Below are 20,079 nucleotides of genomic sequence, written 5' to 3'. Positions count from 1 at the left end.
TGGGGCTGGGGGTGCTGTGCCAGGCCAGGGGTCTGGGTGCGTCTGCCGTGGGAGTCTGAGGCTCTGTTGGTGGGGTGTGAACATGGTGTGTGCATGTGTGGAGTGTGTGTGGCTGGGTCTCCCTCTTTGGAAGAAGCCTCAAAGCCCTGCATCTGCTTTGGGGGCCCCTTGCAGCCGAAACAGGCAAGCCCTGGATTTGGCGGGGTCCGTACGGGGGAGGGTGTCTGTAACCACACACAGACCCCGGGACGTCTGGGGAAAAGCAGCTCTGTAGGCACATTCACACCAGACCCATTGGACAAAGAGACCGGATATTTTGCTGTTTGATAAACTTCATAAAACAGTGGAGCTGAGTGATTTTGCTGCTGCCTGAATGGAAGTATTCTAAGAACCCATGCCAAGAAGATAAATAAGGCCGGGGCTCCAGGAGAGGAGCTAAAACAAATGTGCAGTGAGAGGTACATCAAAGTAAAACTAGCTCTCCTGACGACCGCGGGTTCCGCGTGTGCTGAAGTGTGTGCGTGCGTGTGCGTGTGTGTGTGTGTGTGTTGGGGCAAGTGTTTGGCAGACACCAGGCTATATGGAAGGGCCCGGAGATGTACCCTGGGCTCCTGCCAGCCCCTCTGAAGGCAGCCCTCCACACAACAGGCCTGCTTGGGATTTAGTTAGGACCAGGCCCCGCCCTGCTTGGTACAAAGGGAAACCAGTGTTAGCCACCGTGGGGAGATTGAGGCCCCGCAGGCAGCCAGCTGGGGTTAATTCAGACTGGAATACGTGCGCCGAGGGGTCAGGAATCCCTCAGGGGGCAGGCCGATCAGCCCACGTTGGCCAGTTGAAGGATTTATTCTGTACCGATGACAGAGGGTACAAGCTTGGGTATAGAAACATCAAGACTCTCGTATTTGGTTCCAAACACTCCAGGGGGTGAGGGGGAACGACAGGGGCGTGGAGATAGAACAGAATGCTAGATCAGGATGGGCATCACCTAAACCTCACCTAGTCCGAAGGTGCTCAAAGGATGGTCCTCAGCCCAGCAGCAGCGGCATCAGGGAACTTGCTAGAAAGGCAAATGATTGGCCCTACCTCAGACCTATGAAGCCAGAAAGTCTTGGGGGTGCGGCCCAGCAAACTGGTTTGACATTTTTTTTCTGGGCGCTACTGATGGCGTCTTCAGCTCAAGCACCACTGATCTAGGCTGTCATCTTCATTTAAAAACGAGGCAAGGGAGGCCTAGAGAGGGAAGCTTTGCCAAGAGCATATAGCTAATTAGGACACAGCCACATCCCCCCTCACCCATATGTTCTCAGCTATTTATTTTGCAAATAACATGGGGGGGTGTTTAATAAATTTTTTCTTAGAGGCAATTGTTATGTTTATATATTTTCCATTTGTTAATAAGCTATTTAGATCAGCAGTGTTGCTGGGGCTCAGACCATGGAGTTATTTGCTATAAAGTTCAGGCTCTGGGAAGTGGACTCTCCAGTAGGGCCCCAAGCCCAGGCAGCCCGCCCATGTCCCCCCAGCTGCCCCCCCAAGTCACCAGCACCTTCTTCCCCTGTCTGTCCCCAGATGCTCTGTCTGGGACTACACCACCAGCCCCACAGGCTCTCTCCCTGCAGATGTTTTGGTCAATAATCCCTCCCTCCATCTGCCTGGCCAAGTGCGGGTGGACGTGGCAGGATTAGTTTCGCCCACTGGCCTTCACTGGCTGTGCGAGAAGACCTGCCTCCCCTTCCGGTGGCTCTTGCAGTGGGCCCAGCATGTTTCCAATATTGCCTCCGTGTTTTCCCCAACGGAATAATGCTTTAATGGGGCAGATTTGTTCTCTGTACGGGAAACATGTGGGCTCCCGTCAGACGCCGGGAGAATGGGTTGCCCTCCATCACAACCATCTGGTCACCTCTTGGGGCTCCCATCCCTGAGCTCAGGAAAAGGGCAGTTTTCTGGAGCCGGTGGTGTGAGGAGTGAGGGGGTCTCTGAGACTTCTGGGTGAGTAACTCTTCTACAAGAGCAGAACCGTGACAGATAGCATATTTACATCAGCCCCAATTCCTGGAAAGTTCATGCAAAACTTCTGTTGTGGTCTGAATTCAAACGGTCAAGGACCCGCCGAGTCCAGGGTCAACTGGACCTTAGAGCAGAATTGTAGGTGGAATTAGAGTGGGGGAGAAATGCGCTCCCTTCCTCCTCCAAAGGCCTAGGTGGAGATGGTTGGCAAGAGGGTGGGGGGAGGTGGCCCCCTTCCGTCAGAGAGAGCCTTCCCTGGCCCCAAACCTTACTAAACTAAGGCCCTGACCTCCTGGGAACTTGCTTTTCTTCGCCTGAGTCCAGGATTCTTTCCCGAGCCCTGAAGTTTTTGAAGCTGGAATTCCTCAACTTCAAGAGAGTGGTGACACCCCGGGATGGTTTGCTTGATTCCCCAACATCCTCCTCGGCTTCTCCTGCCCAACTAGGGGTCCGTAACCTGCAGTTAAGTAATTAAAGTTAATTGAAGTTTATTTCATTTTGAGCATTTCACAAAGCCCTAGAGATAATTGGAGTTTCCCTGGAGTGTTGCAAAACTGGATTTGGAAATCTCAGATCAAGAGAACTGTTGGGCAATGGATGATGGAGACAAAGGAGAAAAGGAGAGAGAAAGAAGTGAGGGAGAGGAAGGAGAGACAGCTTTCTGTTTCCACTGGGTCTCCCCGCTGCGCTGGGGGGCTCTGGCGGGTTTAACAGTGATTTGATTCCAAGATGGTTGATTCCGTTCCTAAGTACCAAGAACAGACAGAGCCAGAGCCCAAGGAGCGAGAGACAAAGAGAGCACCTCCCTGGATTCCGCCCGCCCCCCAAGTTCAGGACAGTATCAGCCCAGGAGGAGACACCCTGTGTTTCTGAACCTCCTTTCCCCCTGCTCTGCAAAAACCCTAAAGGATTTTAGGGAAGCCTCTCTTTCTGAATGTGAAGTCTGCTGATATGAGTTGGGCCCCTGGAAACTTGCCTCCTGCCCCGGAAGATTTATTTTATTAAGTGGTCCACACCTGAAAGTAATTCAGTCTCTCGGCTTGGGTTTGGGGGCTGCGAAGGGAGGACCGAGGCGCGACGCCGGCGCCCCAGTCCCTCGGCAGCTCCGCGCCCTGCGCCCCCCGGAGCCCTGGTCTGTCCGCCAAGCCTGTACCGCGCGCCGGCCTCCCGCGCCCGCCCGGTGGAGAGCGGCCGGGCGCGCGAGCGGGGAAGGGGTGGGGGGACGCCGGGCGAGCCGGAGTTGCGTGAGGCTGTGGGTAGGGGCTGCGCCCAGCGTCGCCTCCCCCCGCTCCCCCACCCCGCACCCTCCTGCCTCCGGACCTGCTGATCCCGGTGCCCGCGTCCCGCCCGCGGAGACTGTTTGCCGCGGGCCCAGGAATTCCCTCCCAAAATGGGAATGAGAGAGATTGAAATAGATAAAAGCATTCAAAGTTTAATGTCCACATCAAATCTCTATAAAACCAGATCAAAGGGAACAGGCGCTTGGTTTCTTCCCGGATCGCCGGGGAGCCCCGAAGATGGAGCCCCAGGCCGCGCGGCGCGTTCTTCTCTCCAGCCGGGGCCTCGGACTCCAGCACCGCGGCCGGGGCGCATGCGGGCGGAACGGACGCGGTGCCCGTGAACTTGAGGCCTGGTAAACTGACAGCAGCCCATAGGTTGTCCGCCGCGCGGCCAGACTGGCCGGGAGCCGAGCCGGAGGCGGCGGGCCGAGGAAACGCGCTAGCGGAGAGCGCGGCTCCTCGGGGTCCGCGAAGGACAGATGGCCCGACGGGCGGGCGGCCGGACAGGCGGCCGGGTGCTGGCTGCTCCGAACCCGCCGCTGCCGCTCGCGGGCCGCTTGGGTCCCACCGGGCCCCCGATGGCTGCCTCGCGTCGGATGACCGCGCCCTGCCCTGCGGGCTCCCGTGCCTTCCCGGGCTCCCGCGGCGTCCGCCCTGCCTCTGCTTTCGTTTTCTCCTGCCCTTCCGCAGTTCCATTTTTTCCAGAAACAGACCTGTGGGTTTCCCTTTCCGTTCCCGAAATGATTCTTCTAAGGTGAATGACTCAAAATGGAGCTTTCTTCTCGCGGTCACTGGGAGACTCTGCAGGAGTGAAACTCCTGGGTGTTTCCAGCAAGGCGCGCGACTTGGGCTCTTGTCCGATCATAAACCTGCAATCTAAAAGAGCTTTCCAAGGTTAGGGCCACAAGAAATGTGAAGATAAACCCTCACATCTCTAAGATAAATATGGAGAACTGTATTAGTAGCAAAATTACAGTCGCTTTTTCTCATCCCCCATAAAAAAGAACTGTAAATTAAGGAAGTGCTCTGCGTGTATCAGTTTTATGTGCTGTAGCATTCCACCCCTCCAGACATAACTTTCCAAGTCTGCAGGGCCAGCTCATAGGTAAAACCACATGTCTTTTCGGTGTGCCTGTATGAGCTGGCACAGTTATATGGCAGCGATGGACGGTTCATGGTGCAGGGGTTGGGAGAAGGGATGGGCATGCATGGAGGGCCAGTGTGTGTTTGGAGACCTGGGGGAAACACCCAGGACTCACGCTGGTAAATAAACTGGTCGAAGAGGATTTCACCTCATATGTAGTCTGAAATTACAGGAAATCCATACGCGGAGAAAGGGGCTGAAAAATTAAAGAGAGGCCAAGGAAATGAAGTTGTTGCTGTGGAAGGAAGGGAGGAAAGAAGGAAGGAAGGAAGGAAGGAAGGTAGAGAGAAAGAAAAAAGAAAGAGAAAGAAGACAAAATGTAGAGACAGATACAGTGCTGAAAGACACAAAAAGGATGGAAATGTCACAAAAAGACGGATGACAAGAGGGAACCATAGAGAGAAGAAGAGAAAACACTCTTAGAAAAAGAAATGTGGAAAGAGAGAGAAGAGAGACAGACAGAAGGAGAAAGAAGCACGAAAAGTCGTGGAAGAAGAGAGACATCAGGAGGGACGGGAGACAAAGAGCCAAAGAGCCGGAGCCCAGACTGGGGGTGGGGTGGGTGGGGAGGAGGAGATAGAAGCCCTGGAAGCTGGGAGCCTTCCCAGGGCTAGGCGCCTCCCCAGGGCCTCGCTTCTCAGATTTCCCCAACGCAAGGGAAATCCAGGGAAGCCTTTGTGGGCGCCGTTTGTTTGCTCCAGACCCGGATCTGATGATGCTGTTGATTTGGTTTTTAAACAGTGGGTTTGCAGCCTTCTGGGCTGGGGCAGGGGTCTGCTAGCCATCCTCAACCCTGCAGATTGGATTGAATTTCGGCCACTTTGATGGTCCTGTGCTTGTCTCCCAGTTTTCCAATTTCCAATCCCCTCCACCCGGCTGGGGGTTGAAGAGGGACTTTAAAGACGCCTTTGATAACGTCTCACGGTTACATATTTCCATAACAATTTTCTTTACCAGACCGTTATGTCTGATGCAGCCCCAGATGTTCTGTGGGAGAGAAAGGGAACCAGTGTCGCAGCTGCCAGGCCCTGGAGACTGGCGTGGGGAGGCCAGCTCTGCTGCTCTCCAGGGCGCTCTGTCCTCTTGTTGCCCCTACCCCCAACTCTTCCTTGGCCACACTCTCTGAATCCTTCTCAGGGCCAGGGACCCGTCCTCTGTACACGGCTCAGGCACTAGCACGACCCTCAATGTCTCCTTTCCACCCAAACTTCCCTATACCGGATCCCCTTCCACGCGCTCTGCTCAGTGACACTTTGTCGGGTGGATAAACCACTCCATGCTCGTGTCTTAGTAGGGCAAATTGATTCCAGGTGCCCCTTCTGGAGAATTTTAACAGGCCTTTCTGGAAACACAGTGCCCTGAGGAGCACGAGGAGACTTGCCTTCTTCCTCAAACAAATTTATTGAATATTACTGTGTGAAGGCACTGGGATGGATGCAAAAGGCAATCCAACATGTCTGGGCCCTTACAGAGGGCAGCGTCTGCATTGCTGGGGAAATGAGACGTGCCTGCCCCTAGCTTGAGCTGAAGGCTGAATGCATGTGAAGAATGCGGGAAAGAGGGGTGATGAAGTGGCTTTGGTGCTCAGGGGCAGCAAAATGACTGGCTGGCGACATCTGGGAAAGCTTCATGGAGGAGGTGGCCCCTCTTCTGGGTTCTGGAGGACATGCAAGGCTAGACTGTGTGGTAATGGGGAACGGTAGGCACTGTGATGGGCGGATGGACGAGACTTTGGGAGGCAGGGGCATTTTCTGGTGCTTTCTCCCCAGACCCGACCTGGGAAGTCATTGGAGCAAATGTCTCTCATTCAATTCATTTCACCCAACATGTGTTGAAGTGGCGGCACCAAACTGGGCATGTGCTGGGCACTGGGGCACAGAGATGGAGGAGACAGGTTCCTGCCCTCTTGGGCACTGTTGGTATAGATCAAGTTCTACAGAATTCCAAGGGGCTGCTCTGGGCTGTGGGGCAGAGAAAGGGGAAGCCAAGCATTTAGCGGCCAGCCCCCACCCCCACTGCAGCCAGAGCAGTTGCACTTTTCCACTGGGATTCCATGTAAAACTTCCTTTGGGGGGCGCCTGGGTGGCTCAGTCGTTAAGCGTCTGCCTTTGGCTCAGGTCATGATCCCAGGGTCCTGGGATCAAGTCCCACATTGGGCTCCCTGCTCAGCGGGAAGCCTGCTTCTCCCTCTCCCACTACCCTTGCTTGTGTTCCCTCTCTCGCTGTGTCTCTCTCTGTCAAATAAATAAATAAAATCTTTAAAAAAAATAAAATTGCCTTTGGGATAAAAGGGGGGCTGTGCTGCTTTAAAAGAAAGAAAATCCCTGGTTCATAGGTGCTTGTGCATGATGGAAAAATAGCTAAGTGAACCATATAATGAAAGCATGAGAGTGCATCAGGAACCAAAGATGGTGATTAAGCCAGAATCCGATCCTGGACACCTGAGTTTCGATGAAAAAATTGCCAAGTCCCTTTTGTACGTTCCCTGTCTGTCCGTGGCCTATGGCTAGAGCGCACATCAGGTGCCAGGCTGCAGTTTTCTCTGGCCTTGTCTTCCCACATCCTGCTCTTTTCTCCAACTCCCCAGCTGGTTGGGAGTGGCTGGGTTCCAGCTGTTCGCAGAACACCCAGGGGCCCTATCCTAATGACACCTCAGGCCATCTCAAAGATGGGGGTGTCCAGGGGGCTGAGCTCAGCGGCTGTCAGAACGGCCGCCCCTTGTTAGATCCTGTGAGTTGCAATACAACAAACTGCCACCAGGGGGCAGGACAGAAACGTGGGGTCCTGTTCTCTGAGGGCCAGGCTTGATTTTGGCCGTAGTCCCGCTCTAAGCACTGCCCTGTTGGGAAGACTAAGATGAATGCAATACAGCCCCTGCCTGCAAGAGGCTTCCAGTCCCATGGTGACTTTGGTGGTACAAATCCCTGCTCCTTAAGTGAGCAGCTGAGTCTGTTGGGAGTTGTAGTGGAACCCCTTGCCTCTTCCAGCACCACCCTCAGCAGTCCTTGATGTGCCCCAGCTGCCTGGCCTCCCCTCAGGGTCCCCACTGGCTTCTCCGGCTGCAAGGACTGAGGCTGAAGGAGGCTAGGCTTGGCTCTGCCTCCCCATGATGCCCCCAGACACACATGGGGCACAGCGGCTGTCGTGGGCTCCCTGCAGGTGGGGCCCAGGAAGAAGGCCTCTCAGCTGGGGGAAAAGCTGGCTCTGATCCTCCCACCTTTCATCTCAGGGACCATCCTCCCCAACCTAGGCTGCGTCGGCCTTCAGGCCTGCTGTGTTTCCCCTCCCCCTCCCCAGCTGGGAAGGGTGGGGCCCCCCTTGTGCTGGGTTGGGGGGAATGCCCCCACAGGCTAGGTGTGCCCCATGTGCTTATGTGGGTGTGCTGGTGGGGTGGCGTGCGTGATGGGCTGTGGGCGTTCAGATTGCTGTCCCCCTTCCAGCCGTCCTCAGTACCTTAGCCCCTCAATCCAAACCACCTGTCCTGCATAGGAGCCTATGCTGGGCACAGTGGGAGGTAGAGCCGTGAGCTAGAAGCAGTCCCCCTCCCACCCCCCGGGGGGTTTGGTGGGGTAGACAGAAAAGGTGTCTCCCAGAGACATGCCCGCCCTGGGAGTCGCGTGTGGTGCGCCGGCTGGGTAGGTGGTGGGGTGGGGAGTGGGCCTTCTGCCTGGGCTCTGAGAGGTGCGTAATGGACAAGTTCTGGACGGCAGGGGGCGTGTCTGTCCTTTCAGGGCCGAACCTGCAGTGCCTGGCAGCAGGCCTAGCGTGGAGTAGGCAGCCCTTAGCACTGGATGGGGGAGTAAGAAGGCATTCAGACAAGGTGGTGGGGGGAGCCCGGGACGGTGTGCAGTGTGGGGGACTCTGACAGTCCCCTAGCCGGGGCTGCTGCCGGGGTGACCAACCATCTGGTCTCCAGCATGGAAGCCCTGTATAGCAGGAAGGCAGACCTGGACGCTTGGCCACCCTAGCGGCTCCTCCCCTTGGCAAAGGGCCTTGCGGTTGGTTCCTCCCTGGTCCTCCCTCCACCCTCCCTTTCTCTCTCTCTCTCCCCCACCCAGCAGGTCTCCTCTCAGGTCTCCTGGGCCGGGCCCTGCCCCCGCCATGGCCCCCAGCCTGACCTCCAGGGCGGCCCGCTTCCCTTTCACTCGGCTGTTCCTGATAAGGAGACTGGAAACAGGTTTGCCCTTTCACCTTTGCATATCTTTCCCCCCTGAGCCTTCGAGTCTCCACATCCTGGGTCCCGTCCCAGAGTCCCTGTGCCGCCCCCGGGCTGCGGGCCACCAGCCCTAGGCTCTATGGGGGAGCGGACCTTTGGGACCCGGCTTCAGTCCACGGGAGATGGGCCTCTCCCCGTCCGGCCGAGGGCGGTCCAGGCGCCAGCTCCCCGAATGCAAGCGCTGCACACAGGACGGCTGAACTGACCAATTCCTCCCCTGCACTGTGACTGACATTCTTGATGGAATTGGCCGGATGTTTCTCCTTCACAAGAGACACAGCCTCAGGCCAGACAGCTGTGCCTCCTTCAGCCCAGCCTCAGCTGGAGGTGCTGAGAACCCAGGACCCACACTTCCTACTTATGGGATAATATCGCTGGGCCCAAAGGGCTCCAGGGAAGGGGAGTGGCAGCTTCTACAGGATCCCAGGAGGTCAGCAGGACTGGCTTCTGAATATCTTCTATCCACATTCTGAGCTGGTTCTCTGCCTGGGTCTGTGGACCCCACACAGTCGCTGTCCTCTGATTCGGCAGGCAGCTGTGTGTGGACCCCCCGATACACAGAGACCTCTTAGGTCTGGCCTGGGCCAGGCTCTGCTGAAGGCCCCGAGTCATGCCCAGACCCACTTATGAATTTCGCCCCATTTACGGATGTTATTGTCCAGAACGTCTGTCTCCATGAGTTAGAAGTGTGACCAGATGCAGCTCATACTTAAAGGGCGCGTCATAAGCTTTGCTGATTCATTTTTAAAGTTTTTTTAAGATTTTGTTTATTTGAGAGAGAGGGAGAGAGAGCATGAGCAGGGGAAGGGGCAGAGGGGGGCAGAGGGAGAAGCAGACTCCCTGCTGAGCAGGGAGCCTAACACAGGGCTCGATCTCAGGACACTGGGATCATGACCTGAGCCGAAGGCAGACGCTTAACGGCTGAGCCACCCAGGCGCCCCAGCTTTGCTGATTCAAAGGGCATTTCCTGAATTTGCAGCACTTGGAGGGCTATCATTGGTAACAACATCGATTTTATGGCCTTGAGATGGTGAGAATTGTATGTTCAGAGACTTTTCCCCTTTGGTGAAACCCGGTGGTGGCAAACACAACACGGAAGAGGGAGTCTTATCCATGTACGGCCCGCCGGGGCTATGGAGGGAAATGAGAATGTTCCCACCCTCGATCTTGGGGCGGCTTGGGGGATTACAACCTCTGTGTATGAACATGAGGCTCTGGGCTCTTATTCTCATTCCTGCATCTTTGAGAGCCATGTTTTTTTCAGACTTTAGTCATGGAAGTAGCACCTTCATGATTTGGGCCACATTTGTACTATTAACGGTTTTCTTTACGGGAACTCACGACACACACGTGCATGCGTATGCATATGCACACACGTAGATATCTTTTAAAAGGAAATTTTATATCCTTATCATCAATGGGACAATAGTAGCACTTGTCATAAACAGGAAGTGGCCATAAAGATAAATAACACAAAAACATAACAGTGTGATTCCGCTGTAGCTAGAGTTGCCCGTAGAAGGCTCTGAGTCCAAAGGTTTGCTTTCTTTCCTACAACAGGAATGTTAGCAAGGGTTCCAGGGCATTAGAGCCCCATTGGCCACATTGTTAGTGACCAGTGTTAGATGCCCCTGTTATTTAAAGGACACATTGTAATCAGAAATGAAAGGGAATTGGAGAGGACTGATTTTCTCACTCTTCTGGGCACCATCGAAGATTATTGCAGGTTCCGCCCAGGGGCTCCGAGTGGGCCTGCCCCGCAGGAACCGAAGTACCCCTCTCCGCTCATTCCAACCACATCTTCCCAGGAGCCCCACGTCGCAGACACCTGCTCGGTAGAGCCGTGCTCTTCGGGCCACAGGAGGAGGACCGGCGGAGTTGCTGGAGACAAGGGGCGCTGGTCTCGCCTCCTCGGACATTGCCTGGAATGTTCCAACTTGAATGAGACAACCCTGGAAAGACTGTTTCCACTTTGCTTAGCAGAGCAATGGGGAATTTTCCATAATGAGGATGAGAAAGCCCCAAGCATGAGAACAAGCAGGGCATTTGTACACTTCCTGCCGATGACAATTCCCGAACGATATTTTCAGCTCTGCCTACTCCCCTGAGGCCTAGACTGGTATGTCTAGCTGTCCAGTTGTCCTGTCCACTTGCAGCCCTCACAGGCATCTCAGACTCAACATGGCCAAACAGAGCTTTGATTGCCCCCCGCCCCCCGCCCCAACCCAGCCACAGACCTGCTTCTGTCCCAGGTCCCCCATCTCAGCTGCAGGCTGCTCTCAACTGCGGCTCTCTAGTTGCTCAGGCCAGAATATCCACTTGGCCCCTTTCTCTTCCTCGCATCCCATTTCAAATCCATCCATTGTTCTATTGGCTCCACCTTCCAAACATATCCAGAATCCAGTGACTCCCCTTCCTTTCTACTGCTGCCCTGGTCCACGCCCCACCATCTCTGGCCTGGACGATGCCTTGCAGCTCTTCTCCGTTCTCCACACACCAGAGCCAAGGGTGGGGTTTGAAGACGTACATCTTGATTGTATCACCTCTCAGTTCAAAGTCCTTCCATGCCTCGGGCCCTGTGCCTTTCCTTCCTCACCTCACAGCCTCTGCCCTGGGCTCGTTGTGCTCCAGCCATGATGACTTCTTTCTGTTGCCCCAACATGCCCACCCTCCCACCTCAGGGCCATTGCCCCTGCTGTCCCCTCTGCCAGTGGCTCTCTCTCCCTGATCCGCACACAGCTCCTGCTTCCATCCTTCACTTCATTCAGGTCTCCACAGAAACGGCACCCCCTTAGAGAGGTCTCCTGACCACCCTGAGAGAGTGCCTCCCCCCACCATTCTCTAACCCTTCACCCTGCTTTCTTTATTATTGTTTTAAGTCATCTCTACGTCCAATGTGGGCCTCGAACTCACGACCCTGAGATCAAGTGTCAGATGCTCTCCCGACTGAGCCAGCCAGGCACCCCCACCCTGCTTTATTTTTCCTCACAGCACTTACCGCTATTGACATTGGTTGTCTGAGACTGTCTTCATTTCTCTTTTCCTTTGGAAGGATAATTTCACTGGATCCGGAATTCTAGATTGGGACATATATTTTTTTTCAACACTTTAAACATTTCATTCCACTTTAATCCTGCTTGCACGGTGTCTAAAGAAAGTCTGATGTAGTTCTTATCCATTTTTACAGGTGAAACATTTTTTTCCTTCTGGCTTCTTTCAAGATGTGTTCTTTGTGTTGATTTTTCTGCAGTTTGAACATGTAGATCTGTTGGTGTTTCTCCTGATTGGTGTTCTCTGTTGACATTGTATTATATATTTTTTTGCTTATTTAGTTTACTGACTGTCTCCCACAGGAGAATGTAAATTCATGAGGATGGAGACTCTGTCTAATTCACTGCTTTATTCCCACTGTCTGGAACAGTCTCTGAAGCTGGTGGTGTTCGGTAAATATTGGTTGAATAATGAATGAGTAACCATATATAGAGCCTCTAATAAGCTTGTAGAAGAAAGCAGTATCGTACAATGTGATTGATCCTGTAAAATGTCACGTTACGTTTTCTTAATTTGAAGTTGTTTCATCTCGTTTATGTTTCAGTTCAGAGTTGGCAGCTGCAGTTTCTTGGAAGAACAGCAAACACCACTGACTTTGGAGCTACGTGCAGGCCGGCTTCACATGCATTGACTCCTGAGCGCCTCACAGGCTCTTTGAGCTAAGTATCATTATCCCCATTTCCGAGATGAGGAGACTGAGGAATAGGGAGGTGAGGCACTTGGTTCAAAGTCACACAGATACCAAGAGGTAGAGCTGGAATTTGAGTTTGGAAGAGTGGCCCCAAGTGCATGAGCTTCTGTGAGCTCAATGTCTGACTTGTGCCTCATTTACTTGACTTTGTCCACATAGGTGTAACTTAGGCGCATCAGTGCCCTCCTCCCAGATGTACGGCTCGGTACGTTTCTCTGTGCACCGTATCTCCGTGACGGCCACCCAGATCCGGGGCTCGCATCTGACCAGTGCCTCCCAGGCCTCCTGGTGCCCCTTGCAGTCACTTGCCCCCAAAGCTGCCCCTCGCTGGATCTTTATCACTAATTGATATTGGGAAGGATGGTCTTTTATTCTATCCTCTCCACTTCTTTCAAAACAAGTGTTAAAATACCTTTCTTTTGTGATTAAATGAAAAGTAAGAACATTAAATTATGATTTGACAGTCTGTTAATACCCAGTTTGGGACCCAGCAAGTTAGACCCCCCCCCGTCCCACCCATTCTGAAGGGGTGTCCTAGACTGAGGCAGAAGTGGGCCTTTGGGGGCCTTTGCACGTTTGTCAGTGTCACGGCCATGACAGGTGCACGCAGACGAGGATGGGTCATCTGAGTAAATGGTCCATTCCCGCCCTTGTGGGGTTCCCGGAGAGCGGCCTGCGTTGTCGGGGGCCATGAGACCGAGGGCCCAGGCTGCTAGCATGGTACCATCTACTGTTCATTGCCTCCTGGGGGTCCCTGGCTGGACTCCCACCGCCCCTACCCTGTACTCACAGTGGATGCTCGCCATCCCCACGCTTACCCTGGCACCCTGGGGGGCTTCCTCCGATGGGCCTGCCCCTTCCCGCACTTCCCTGGGCCTGCTTCTCCTTTGGGTCCTCCTGCCTGGGGCTGCGGCTAGGGTGATAGTCCAGGATCAAAGCTCTGGGGGATGGTCACAGTCCCGGACGGAGGGCTTTCATCTGCGATGGGGGGTGGTGAGCCGTGGGACAGGGGAGAGAAGTCCACGGATGTTTCTTTGCAGGTGGGGATTGAGCCCAGCCTCCTATAAGTATTACCCTTGAGAGCACAGAGTGCTGTGTGTCCCTGGTCATTCCATCCCCAACATCCCCAGCATGTAACCACACGCTTTCTAGTGGAGAACCTCTGGGGGCAGTAAGAGTTGGAGGATCTCAATTCCCAGTCCAAGGATCCCTCCTGCCACTCACACCCAGCCCTCCCCAGTTTCTGTCCAACTTTTTGAAATACTTAGGAGCACCTGGGAGCCAGCGCATGTTTTTATCTTACTAGATACAGCAGAAAATAGAGAGGTGGCAGGGGAGGGAGAGAGGGAGAGAGAAAGGGATGGCACGGGGCAGGGGGATGAAGAGCAGGCTGTCTGGGACCCAGTGGGACAGGGTGGGACAGGGGACAGCCCATGAGGAGGGGGATGTGATTCCTCTCCAGATTAAAGCTGGTAGGGGACCCTGTGAAGCAGGGGCGCGTGGCCTGGTGAGGGTGGAGCAGTGGAGGGATGCTAAGGCGCCCGTTTGTACAACCTTGGGGGTGGGGAAATGGAGGGGGTCCTGTGACCTTGGACAGTGCTGCCCTTCCCCTCCATTCTCGCCCCACGCAGCCAGGCTGGCCCCAAGTTCCAAGGCTCCCCAGCCTCCTGGCGAGAGCGTGAGAGGAGCGGGACCACGATGGAGATGCAGGGCCCAGCTCTGTGGCTACAGTCCTCTCAGAGCCACAACGGTCTGCCCCTGCTCCAGCCCGTCTGCTGCCTGCTCGGAACTCACCGACCACACGATCCTGGCCTCCCACCTCCTGGGCCCTTCCCTGGGCCCTTCCCCGAGTGTCAGCAGCAATTTCCTGGCAGGCCCGGTGACAGTAGCCTGAGCCAGCCCAGGGGAAACCCAATGCCATGGTGTCAGCAGCGGGTGTCCCCTGGTATCGGGGGAATGGGGCTGAGACTGTGCAGAGCTGAGCTGCCTGAGGGGGTAGGAGAGCCGCCCCCACCCTCCCCCACAGCTGCCCTGTCCCTTCCGCACTTTGTGGAGGCCATAGTGCCCTCTCCCCCTGTGCCCCAGGACCCTGGCAAACTTGCCTCTTTCCTGCGTCACAACCAGACCAAAGCTGGGAAACGTCACCCACACCCCGGAGACAGTGTCTGCTCCAGACAGGCCAAGCCCTGCCTCCCGCAGTGGCTGAGGGCCCCGCTTCAGAGAGGAGTGGAATGGCCTCGGCCCTTTCCCTCGGCGTTCTAACCTAGCTCCAGCGCTCACAGAGACATCTTCGTCCAGGCCCTGTCGATGGCTGGCCAGCAGTCCACACCTCCTGCTTCTGGGTTTACCTTACTGCTGGGTCTCTGCAGAGCACCCACCTTCTCCGTTAGCCAGAATGCTCCCCGGGGGTGGAATGGGTTTCCTCTCTCCTGTGGGTTCTCTTCAGGTCAGTAGGGGTGTTTTCCAGAAGCTGGTCTGTGAGGGCAGAGACTGGTCATATTTTGTTTCGTCCAACTGCCTCTTAACAAGCTTGACTACTGTTGCTTGACCAAGACCCGTCTGAACATGAAATGATGCATCACGACTGTGTGCACCGTTTTCCTGGATAACGCGTGCGCCCCCTGACATGACATGACATGACACCTGGCATCAGAGTAGGGGCTAAGCGGCACTGGAGCTGATGGACTTGACCTACAGAGGGTGGCGTGATCATGGTGGAGGGGAGGCTCTGAGACTGGTCCCAGCCTGCAGGGGCTGGGAGATGTATCCAGAGGCTCGGGACAGTGGGCAAGGGGCCATCGTTTCGTCTGGGCCTGAGTCCTGGCTGCTGTTGGTGATACCGTTTTCTCGCGGCTGGCAGACCCTCCGCTGCTGATGCTAGAAATTCTCTCACGTGGGCCAGCTGGACAAGTCCATCCTTCCGTCTTCCCCCTTAAGTCTTCGGCCTGGGGCACGGCTGCGAGCTCCATGCTTGAGACGGGCCTCATCTATGTGCCAAGAACTCAGAGTTGCCCTCCCCTGAGCTGCGGGATGTTGCCGCTGAAATCCATCTCAGTCACCGGATGCTCCTGCCTCCTCCTCTGCAGAAGAGGAGACTGAGGCAGAAATGCAGCAGTTTGCTCAGGCCTGCACAGCCACCCCAAGCCTCCCATCCATGTTCCTGCTGACCTGGACCGTGAGAAGTCCTGTGATCCGCATTTATTAAGCACTTGTAGCGTGCAGAGCTCCAGACTGTGTCTCAGGCTAGGTAAGAATGTCTCCAAATAAAGAATAGAGGTGCCCGGGGGGCACAGTCGGTTAAGCGCCCGACTCTTGGTTTCCACTCAGATCGTGATCTCAGGGCTGTGAGATCGAGCCCCACGTCGGGCTCTGTGCTGGGTGTGGAGCCTGCCTAGAGTTAGTTTCTCTCTGCCCCACACACCGCCACCCCACACATGCACGCCGGCACTCTCTTTCTCGAATAAATAAATAAATCTGTAAAAAAAAAACAAATAAATAATATACAGTTGTTCCCAAACTTGGGGATTTTTATGGACCCATTAAAAATTGCTTTTAACTGAAGGGAGGAAAAGGTTTGACAATTTTTATTTTGCCAAGAATAGACTTTCTAGAAGTCCTGCTTTTATTATGTTTTGTAACAAGAAAGAAAGAACATTTTAAATCAGAAAAAGGATATCATTTCATTTTTTTTTTTTTTTTTTTAAAGATTTTATTTATTTATTTGAGAGAGAGAGAATGAGAGACAGAGAGCACGAGAGGGAAGAGGGCAGAGGGAGAAGCAGACCCCCTGCTGAGCAGGGAGCCCGATGTGGGACTCGATCCCGGGACTCCAGGATCATGACCTGAGCCGAAGGCAGTCGCTTAACCAACTGAGCCACCCAGGCGCCCAGGATATCATTTCAAATTTAGAAGCTCACTAAATGTAACCGTATAAAGAATTCACTATTGGTTTTTTCTCCTTCACCTCCAACTGGTAACAGCATCGTCATGGACCAGAACCTTTCTGTGGACCTGGATGAGAAGACCCAGATCTGTCCCAGGGAGCCCGTGCTCTGGTCTCAGGGCTGGCACAGACTCCTGCCGCCCCCTCACAGGTACCTCCAGGCAAGGGTGGCCCAAAGCACCAGAGTCCGATTGGAGTGTGGGCAGAGCCCATCCAGGCCCTTCTCCCGGTACCTGGTGGCTGGGGAGCAGGAGGGTTCTGGGAAGGACCTCTGGGAGCTCTGCCCTCAGCTGTCTGACATCATTGTTTCCATCTGGATGCTTCGACTTGAAAACTAGTTGAGGCTGTTCAACCCACAGGGGTTGGAGCACTGGCCTGGTATCCTGAGCTTTAGGTAACTGTACCAGCTTCTTCTCTCATTAGCTGTGTGACCTTGGACCAGTTCCTGAACCTCTCTGAGCCCCTTTCTTTGGCTCACAGAGCTAATGTGAGCACATACACTCATAGAGCAAGTGTAGGTTTGTATGGCCACAGGGGCTTCTCCTTAAATGCCCCAGGGTCCCAGAGCACCCAGGTTCCTGGCTCCCACCTCGGAGTCCTTCCTCCACACCTTGCAGCCTCCCATTCTTCATCAAATCTGACATCTGCCCAGGGATCAGGCAGGTTCCCTCAATCTGGCCCTGACACCTCCCATTTTCCACTGGATTCCACATGTTTGACTTAACGTGAGCACCTGTGTCCCCCCAGCTCTGGCACATCTGGGCACGAAGCTCAAGTCCAGACACCATTGCTCGGGCGCTGTGGCAGCCCCCGCTAGGGGTTCTTCCTGCAATGGGTGGTGGAGATCATCGTCGACCCTCCCTCAACTCCTTCCCATCATCCCTCATTCCAGAGACCCTGAGGAAGCCCCTCCTCTGGAAAAAATTACTCCCTGCTGCTCTTCTCCACAGGGGCTCCCTGGGCCTCCCACCTCCCCTCCCCTCCCGCCTCACTCCAGCACTCTGGGGTGTGTGTGTGTCGGGGGGAACCTGTGTCTCCCCTCCCTCCCGCCATCCTTTTCCTCCTCCCTGAGCCCCAACCCTCGGCCCCCAGGTCCTCCTTTCTCAGCCCGTATCTGGCCTGGGATCTGACCCGCGGATGCACTCACTGCTCTGTGTGCTCCTGACCCCAGGATGGCATCACCGCCCGGCCTGCCTGCCCCGGGCCGCCTCCGGCCTGCTCTCCTTCCCTTTAGAAGCCCCCATGTCTTGAAGCTGATTAAAACAAACACAGCTCGTATTTTTGTTCTTAATCCAATTCTGCACTGGGCTAGGGTCGGGGAGGGAGGATAGGATGACAGCAACACATTCTTCCCTATGCTGGGAGGGGGCGGGGGGAGCCAGACCAGGTACCCGCCAAGAAGTCCCCAGGGGCTGGGAGGCCATGGGTCCAAGTGGGGTGCTGCTGGACAATAGTGGAGCAAGATTTAGCTGTGGCTCCCAGGGCAGGGTCAGGAGGAAGGGCAAGTTCTTCAGGGCCTTCCCAGAGTGTGGGGGGAGGCAAGAGGCCCTTCTGGGAGTAGCCAGCTTGGGGAGGGGGCGGTGTGTGTGCAGGGGCTCCAAATAGAGGCCTTTATTCTCTCTAGTCTGGAAACAAGACAGGATCTGCTTGTCTCAGCTGACCCCTTCCTCTGACGTCCCTCCTCAACACTTGGCCTTGGAGTTCCGGAGGACATACAGACCCAGACACATGCTGTGGACACTTTCTCCTCTCGTAGGCAAGGCCCATAGGCCTCTGAAAACTCTGTGACCATCTGAATCAGAGACCATGCCTCCACCACCCTGAATTTCCTGATGATGGGACCACCTGCCGTAGAGCTTGGGGGAAGGAGGGGGACCACCTGCCGTAGAGCTTGGGGTGGGGGGGGACTGGGAGCCCAGGGACAGTGGAGGCAGAGGCTGGAGGTGAGTGCCTGGGGTTGGATCTTGGCCTGCCACTTACTAGTTGTGTGTCTGTAGACAAGTTATTTAATCTCTCTGCACCTCAGTTTTGTCATCTGTAAAATGGGGGTAGTATACCTACCTCATAGCATTGCTGTGAAGCTGTGTGTGGTTAGAATAACAAACACTGGGACGCCTGCGTGGCTCAGTCAGTTAAGCGTCTGCCTTCGGCTCAGGTCATGATCCCATGATCCCAGGGTCCTGGGATCGAGTCCCACATCGGGGTCCTTGCTCAGCGGGGAGCCTGCTTCTCCCTCTCCCACTCCCCCTGCTTGTGCTTGCTCTCTCTTTCTCTCTGACAAATAAGTAAATAAAATCTTTAAGGATAAAATAAAACAAAACAAAAGAACAACAAGCACTAAGAACAGTATCTGGCACGGTCCTGTTCGCCGCACTAAATACACTGTCCGTATCTGGAATGTGCTATGTTATGGGTCATAATATATATTATACTATAGAGTGCTACTGTGGGAGGTCTTGATTACCATTCTGGGATTGGAGGCAGCTGGAGGTCATCCTAGGTCTGTCATCTAAGAGCTCTGTGGCTCTAAGCAAATCTGGCTGAGCCTCAGGTCTGCACCTGTAAAATGGGAAGAAACTCAGCCTCAGAGAAAGGTCGTGAGGTTCCAGTGTAGTAATCAACTGGGAAGAGCCTGACACATATATGTGTAGCACATATATTCATTGGATCCTAAAATCACGTGATTTCATGGTTGCATGAGACGTTAAGAGACAGTCTTGTCTAAGAGAGGGGGCAGAGATGGCTAGATCAAATAGACAGGGAGAAAAGGCAAAAGGGAGGAAGAAATAGTAAAAACCAAATGGAATGGTTCCGAGAACAAGAATGAGTCTAAGGAATATGAAAGGGGAAGAATAAGGGGGAGAGCAGAAGCGTCCCCCCAAAATGTAGCATATAAAGAGATAGAAGAGGTCAGGAAAGGAGGGGCAGTGGGGAAGGGCGGGAAGGGGCCGGGGAGAGGGGACAACCGGCAGAGCCCAGTGCGGGGCTTCTGAATCTGCCTTGGGAGCCTCTAGGGCTAGGATGACTCCCTGGCCCAGGTCTCCAGGCCAGAGAAGCTAGGAGCAGGCAGAGATCCTTCCCTGCCACCCCGCCACCGGGCTTCTGTCAGCTCCCAGGCTGGGAGCTCCCCGCCATCCCTCTGGGCACTTAGAGCCAGGCGGTCTCTGGACCTGCTAGGATCAGAGACCCAGCTGGGGAAAGCCTCTCCTGGGCTCTTCCCGGGCCTACTGGCCTGGGGGAAGTCCTAGCTCTGCATCGGAGAGATGCTTAATAATTCCTTCCCCCCAGATCCTCAGAAGTCTATAGCTTCGAAGTCTTGCAGGGCTAAACAAGATCTTAAAGATCCATTGTTGGAATGCCTAGCCACCTCCAGAATGGGCTGAATACCTATTGGGACAGGGCCCTCATTACCCTTCCGGGGTGTTTCCTGGGCCCCTTCTAAGACTGATCTACAGTTACTATGACCGCCAACCAGTCAGTTGGTAAATAACAACTTGGTGAGTCCTCATTTTGTGCCCTGTCTGAAGGACAAAGGGGCGAATCTGAGGGGGATCCCAGCAGACTGCCTGACCCATAGAGGCCAGCCTGGCACCTCCTGGGGTCGGGGGTGTCCCATGCTCCTTCCTGGCCCCACAGTCCCTTACCTGGGCGGTGACAGTTCCCCACACCACAGCTAGAAACCAAGATGCCTCAGTAGGTCAGCGGGAAGGAGACTGGAAATGGCCCATAAATGTCTCAGGCTCCCTG

At 54.7% G+C, this 20,079-nt stretch overlaps 1 long non-coding RNA gene across 2 annotated transcripts in view; it reads left to right on the top strand.

Annotated features, from left to right (window-relative positions):
- LOC118525642 (uncharacterized) overlaps window positions 1-18,136 on the top strand; it is a 28,502-nt gene extending 10,366 nt beyond the window's left edge. The window contains exons 2-5 of one of the 2 annotated variants that reach the window (XR_013447994.1): window positions 12,243-12,408; window positions 14,514-15,636; window positions 16,370-16,483; window positions 17,957-18,136. This is a non-coding gene — a long non-coding RNA (uncharacterized LOC118525642). Of the gene's footprint in view, window positions 1-12,242; window positions 12,409-14,513; window positions 15,637-16,369; window positions 17,194-17,956 lie in introns of those variants that run through there. The other variant, XR_013447993.1, reaches the window with a different exon arrangement.
- Window positions 18,137-20,079: the final 1,943 nt, after the last annotated feature.

The sequence above is a fragment of the Halichoerus grypus genome, chromosome 5 (assembly GCF_964656455.1).
Source record: "Halichoerus grypus chromosome 5, mHalGry1.hap1.1, whole genome shotgun sequence".
Taxonomy (NCBI): Eukaryota; Metazoa; Chordata; class Mammalia; order Carnivora; family Phocidae; genus Halichoerus; species Halichoerus grypus.
Note: the sequence above shows the minus strand (reverse complement) of the source record. Positions and strands in the feature narration are given on the sequence as shown.